Genomic DNA, 7,078 nt, shown 5'->3' on the forward strand with positions numbered 1-7,078 from the left:
AGTAGAGTCAGGGTTGGATGTTTTACCCAAAATTTATCTCTTTGTTCTTTTTACCAAATCATTCAGCTCTCCAGTTGGAACTAAACAGATGGAAGTAAGGTTTTTTGTTAGATGGTGTGTCACAGAGCAAATCTGAGGCATCACTCTCCTCAAACTCCACTCCTCAGCTGCTTTCCTCAGCTCCTCCACTGAAGCACTATACCATGGACCTAATGGGAGTGTGACAAATGTCAGTAATAGAGGTCACTTTGCATAGATTGAAAGGAGATTGAAAGGAGACAAGCAGTAACCATGAGACCATGGATTATGAGTACCAGAAGAAAACCCTGGAGATCATCTAGAATAGCCAGGGAAACTGAGGCCCAGATTGTTAAGGCCACTTATCAGTGTCACAATCAAGTCAGCAGCAAAGTCAGAGTCAGAACCCAGATCTATCCTTCCCCTTCACATCCTCACCTTCAAATGCAGCACCACTCACAAGCATGCCTGTATTTTGCAAAACTATTTGCCTAGTAGATAAGATTTTTCATGAGTAGATAAGTTTATAATCAGCAAGAGGGGAGGCAATGGACTTCCTGTGTCCTAAGAGACAGCAAACAAGTAAGCTTGAGAAAATAAACTTGAAAATAAATTTGAGATTCTTGATTCTTAGTTAGAAGGCATCACCCTTCACTCTCTCCACCTTTCACCCACCCACACTTTCCTATGAAGTATCAGGGCAAATTCTGGGCTCAGACTGTCTGGTTTGAATCTCAGCCCTACCACTTATCAGTTATGTGACACTGGGCAAGTTGACTCAACACCTGTGCAATTCATTTTCAATGTAAGTAATTCATTTTCAATGTAATTCATTTCAATATAAGTAGCTTCTAAGGTTGCCACAGAATTAATGAGAATGTGTAAGGTAGTTAGAACAATGTCTAGCACATATTAAGTGTTACTACAGCATACAGTCAATGCAATGCAATGCTATGCACGTGTTACAGTATGATACACTTAATACAATGCAGTGTAATGCAATGCAATAAAATACAATGCAAGCAGTGCAGTACAATGCAGTACAGTATAGTGCAGTACAATGCCTATTTCCTTCTGCCTGTGTTTCCATGGATAGACCAAATTCCTGCAATAGAATTTAGTCTGGGGAAACAGACAGTCCTGATGATGCCCAATTTCTTCTCCAAAACCAAAAATTATTCACACAACATGAATTTGTCCTTAAGTCTCAGCTGCTCTATAAAAGGCCCAGCTCCAAAACACCTTATGATCTTCAATGAAGAGATGGTCAATGAGAGAACCTTACATCTCAGCTGAGGGTGACCTGAGTGTAAAGAGGATTAAAGCGACAACTCATTCCTAATCTTTGGGGAAGCAGCTGGGTGCAGGCTGAAGAAGAGCAGGGGGCTAGGAAGTGGGTACACCAGTGAACCCAGAGAAGGCAAAGGGCACAGAAGGTGAATGCCCCCACCCTCCCTGGCATCTAGAGAAAGTGATCAGACAAGAAGGGGACTTGATACAAGAAGTCACAGGTGGGGCTGGAGAAGTTGGTGGTCTTGAACTCTGGTTATCGCAACTCCACAAACTCATCCCAACTCAAGCTCATCCTAAACTCTCTAGCCAGGTGCACTTTCAGGAGGGGAATAGGATGGAATGGAGGGAGGTGACCATAAGTTAGCAACCTGGCTGTTCTTCAGCTGGTCCCCACCCAGGCCTAAGTGAGGACTGGAGCATGGGAAAGATAGATGTCAGCAATCCTCTAAAGGGATCAAGTCTGCTTATCACCACCTCTCTGATAAGGGTGCCGTGAGCAGGTTCCCCAGAAAAAGGGGATGACCAGCTGGGAATGGAGGTCCTGCCACACCATCTCCTTTAACTTCATACTCAACACAAGAAAAGGCCTTAGAAAGAAGTTTGACAGGCTGTGTTCTACACATGAAAAAAATGTAGAGAAGTCAGATAAGATTTAGAGAGGAAGTCAAAATATACTCAAACAGTTGGTATATAATGTCTAGTTTTAAAAGGCCGTAGAAAGCAAAGAGAGAGCTCACCTGGAAGAGCATATGCAGTGCCACAAGCCTCTCTATACCACATGGTCCAGGCCTCTCTACACCACATGTCCAGGCCTCTCTACACCACGTGGAGATACCACAGCACTGGGGCAAGTTTGTGTACTGTGGTGTCTTTCCCTCTCCTTCTCTCTTTCTCTGTTTTTTTTCCTCTCTCTCTTTTGGGGTAATTATAGAGGCTTCACTATTCTGAAACAACTTCCAACTTTTCTCAGATAGAGAGGCAAGAACAGACAGAGGGAGAGAGGGAAAGAAACCACAGCACAAAAGCTTCCTCCAGTGCAATGAGGGTCAAGCTCAAACCCGGGTCAAGTGCATGATAAAGTAGGCACACTCTCCAGATGAGCTATCTTGCAGGCTCTCTCTCTGTCTGAAAAAGTCAGTCAAAAAAAGAAAAAAAAGTTGCTGGTTGAGAGCACATGTTACAGTGCTCAGGGACCTGGGTTTGAACCCCCAGCCCCCACCTGCAGGAGGAAGCTTTGCAAGTGGTGAAGCAGGTTGCAGGTGTCTCTCTGTCTCTATCCCTTTCTATCTCCCCCTTCTCTCTCAATTTCTGGCTACCTCTATCCAATAAAGAAATAAAGATAATTTCAAAAAAAGTCATTCAAAAGTGGTAAAGCCCCAGACAATATAATTAACTAATTAATTACAAAGGCTTTAGAAGCAGGATGGCAAAATAAACTTCATTCAGTATCTACTGTGAACTAGGTTTGTGTGAGGCATGCTCTGCTCTTTTCTAGTTACAGATGAAAAGATAAGAAGATAACCCCCTAAAGACCCTTTGAGAAGGGAACAGATGGTGGCACATCTGGTAGAGCATACGTGCTATAGTTTACAAGGACCCCAATTCAAGCCCACGGTCCCCACCTGCACAGAAGAAACTTCCTGAGCACTAGAGAAGTGCTGCAATCTCTCCTTGAATCTGGCATCTCCAAGGCTCAGGCATGCAAAACTCATGCTCTAGCACTTTGAGCTATCTCTCCAGTCCAACATCTCTACTCTTAGCCACCCTCTCATCAGGGTCCAGCGCTCCACCCATCCTCAATTGACTCATCTCCCTGAGAAGCACTTGAGGTTTCTTTAAACACGTACAAGGTTTTCAGTTACTCTAGAGAAAGCCCACTTTGACTGTAGTGAGTCAAAGTTTTGATAAGTCACAATGGTGAAATGTGGGGAACAAGAACTGTGTTTCTATTTTATTCCATCAACCCCTTCTCCTGAGCCCTGTCTCATTCCTTTTGTCTCCAACTGGGGGAGGTCTCTCCTTTTTCCTATATCTTTGTATCACTCTTCCCTTTGAATTTCCCCTGCCTTCATCCAAAATAAATAAAACAAATTAAATATTAAAAAAATAAAATATAAAACCACCTGAGTCTTCCGGAGTAGAACTAAGACTTTAAATGTGACTGTCCTGAACGCATAAAGAATGATAAGACAATCCTGTGAGGAGAAACATCATTTGGAAAAAGGGTTCCTAGAGCTTTCTTTCTCCCTTTCTCTCTCCCCTCACCCTCCCTCAACAAAGACACAGAGAAAGACTGAAAGAGACCACAGCACTGAAGCCTCCTGAATGCAGTGGGGGCAGGGTTAGAACCTGTGTCACACACATGGCAAAGTAGCATATTATCCAAGTGAGCTATTTGTCAGCCTGAGAATATGCATTCTTTTTGTGGTGTGGAGGGTGGGCAAGAAGGACTTCTAGACCTTTTTACTGACAGCACTGCAAGCTGATGCTTGGTTACTATGACCATTTCACTGAAAAGAAAACCAGACTCAGAGAAATTAATTAACTTGACCTGGGTTGCTCCATTCATGGGGGGAGGGGTCTGTCTGAGGTCAAAGGTCAATTTCCTATAAAGGAAATTCTTGTGGAAAGCCTTGGCCTGATAACAGGTGGCAGGTGGGAGCAGAGGACACATAGGTGACAGGATAAGAATGGAAGCTAACCCTAGTAGGGTTAGCAGCCTTTTTTTTTTTTCCTCTAGAGGATGGTGAAAGAAAGAGAGGAAGAGATAGTGATAGAAAGGGAGACACCATAGCATCACCCTACCACTCATGAAGCTTCTGCTCTACAGGAACTCCCATGTGGTGACCCAGGGCTTGAACCTGGGTCTTTGAGCATGGCAATGTGTGTCATCTACAAGATGCGTCACCTACCAGTGTGCTCTACCAGCTGCCACCGCCCCTGCTACTTCTTCTCCTCCTCCTTCTTTTTGATAAGACAGGAGAAATTGAGAGGGGAGGGGAGATAGAGAGGGAAAGAGATACACCTGCAGACCCACTTCACTTTTTGTAAAGCTTTCCCCCTGCGGGTGTGAACTGGAACTGGGGTCATTGTGAATGATAACATATGCACTCAACTGGGTAGATGCACCACCACCTGCTCCCTAGGAAAGCTTCTTCTTAAAGGTGACCTGTTTGTTTTGTTACTGGGGTTTCACTGCCCTGGGTTGAAACTTTTTTTTTTTTTTTTAGTAAAGACAGAGATACAGAGAGAGGGACATACCACAGCACTAAAACCTTCCCAGTTCGGTGGGGGCTCTAATCTACATAACAGAGCAGGCATAAAGATGACTTTTTTTTCTTTTTTTTCCTTAGAGGCAAAAACAGGCAAATACAGAGACCTTTCAATGTTTGCTCTGCCTGATGAATCCTGGCACAGAAGTTTTCTTCCCAACACAAGGGGTCTAGGTGTTTAAAGAGCTGTTTCCTTAGAGCCTACAAGATAACACGTGCAAATATATGCCATCATCTTCTCAGGGCCAGAGTCAGAAGGCCCCAAGCAGTTGAGCAGTTGAGCCTCATTGCAGGGCATGAAGGGGTCACACTTGTCTGGGGTGTTGTAAACACTAAAGGCTGTACCCTGCCCCTTTATGACTTTAACTTTGCAGATAGTGGCTCAAACAGGCCAGAACACCCTGTTCCCTGAAGTAGAAAGCAAAAACAGCACACACTTCCTTGCCCAGGTTGCCCTGGTCTGTGACACTACATCTCAACTTTTAATCCCAACATCAGGGATGGGAAGACAGTATAATGGTTATGCAAAAAGACTTTCATGCCCGAGGCACCAAAGCCAGAGCTAAGCAGTGCTCTAGTGTGTGTGTGTTGGGGGGGGGGGGGAAACAGGTAACACTGAGGGCTAAAGGAGAATGGTCAACCTTTCAGCCATTGTCTTTGTTGTTGCTGTGGTCTCTAAGGCTTCATCTCTCTAGGCTAAGTTTTTTAGACAGAAAAAAACAGGGAAAGACACCACAGCACCAAAACTTCCTCTAATATAGTGACAAGCGGGCTCAAACCTGGCTCATGCACATAATAAAACAAGCATTCTCCCAGTTGAGTTGTTCTGCTGAAATTTTGCCATGTGGGACTTACTTTGAGTTCGTTGTAAGTTAAATAGATTTGAATTTCACCAGATGCAGAGAGAAACCTTCTTAGAACATCCCTTACTGTTGGTATGCTTCTAAAACCCCTTCTGTTTCATTGGTTTAATCCCCCTTGCTTAACACTGTATGCTATTTACATAACCACTGTTAACTAAACACCACCCTGCCTGAAGGCCATTGGTTTAATCCCCATTGGTTCATGATGTCTTTTTGCTCCACCCCCTCTTCTTGTCACACCCTGATTTTCACCAATCTCTTTTTGCTCCACCCTCTCTACGTCACATCCTATTCCCACCCTACTTGGCGAATATATATATATATATATATATATATATATATATATATATGGACAGGATTGTGATTAGTTTAGTTTAGATGGCTTAGATTGTGCTGTGTTCCACATGAATAAAGAGATACTGCGTACAGCTCAGCCATAAGTCTCTGGTTGTCTGTCTCCTGCTCTCGAAGCTAGTCTGGCACCTTATCAGACTAAAAGCAACCACTCCTGGGAAACAGTGCAACCATAAACACCCTCATGGTTCATGGCTGTGAAAAAGATGGAAAGGACAGTGCACCTGTAAAAATAGACATTATCAGAAATACTCTTATCTCTCAGTTTATTCTTCTAAAAAACCAATCTGTCTTCTCTAGAGAGACCTATTTGTTTCTTCCAGAGCTTGTTTTTCTCCCTTCTCTTTCCCCACACCAAGTTAAATAATATAGCTGCCTCCAGTTTTAACTATTTAGTGAGCTGGATGCTTGGCTAGCTCACTTCTGTGTAAGAGTAAACCTCTTTGCTCCAGTTAAACTATTTTTTTGTCAGTTTATTTGCATGCCCAAGTACTAACCTGCCATGGTAGAGGAAAAATATTTTCTCCCAAACAGTCACATCTGACTCATCTTTACAGTAGGGATAATGGGACCGGTGAAATATTGAGCTGTTGGAAAAGTAATAACATACTTTTCCATCTTCCATTGCAAAAATGTGTCATTACTTTTCCAACAATGCAATAGCTCGCTTGCATAGCATGCCGCTTTGCCAGTGTGTGGCTCAAGTTCGAGGCTGGCACCCATGATACTGAAGGAAATTTTGGTGGTGTCTTTTCCTCTACCTCTCAGTCTCTCTATAATAATGATGATGATGATGATAATAGTGGAAATGATAATAATAATGATAGGATGAGGATAGTATGGGACAAAGAGATAGCTCATGGGGTAGGTCACACACCTTGCCATGAGACTAGTCCAGGTTGAAGCCCTAGTACCATATGAGAGATTCAGAGCACAGGGGAAAGTTTGGGGCTGTGGTCTGTCTCTTTAACTGTCTCCCTCTCTATCTCTTACTTTGTTTTATTATTTTTTATTTATTTAAACCAGAGCACTACAGCTCCAGTTTATAGTGGTGCTGGTGATTGAACCTGGGACTTTGCTGCCTCTGGCATAAGTCTTTTTTGCATAATACTCTACTATCTCCCAGCCCTCTACCTATTCTTACGTCTCTCTAGCTTGATGAGAAGAGCAGCCCAGAAGTGAGGAAATTGTGTATACAAGAGGCCCTGGCTCCACAAGTAAATAAATCAGTTAAATTCTAATAGTGATAGTAACTATCAAACTTACAAAGAGGCTATG

The sequence above is a fragment of the Erinaceus europaeus genome, chromosome 11, assembly GCF_950295315.1.
Source record: "Erinaceus europaeus chromosome 11, mEriEur2.1, whole genome shotgun sequence".
Taxonomy (NCBI): domain Eukaryota; kingdom Metazoa; phylum Chordata; class Mammalia; order Eulipotyphla; family Erinaceidae; genus Erinaceus; species Erinaceus europaeus.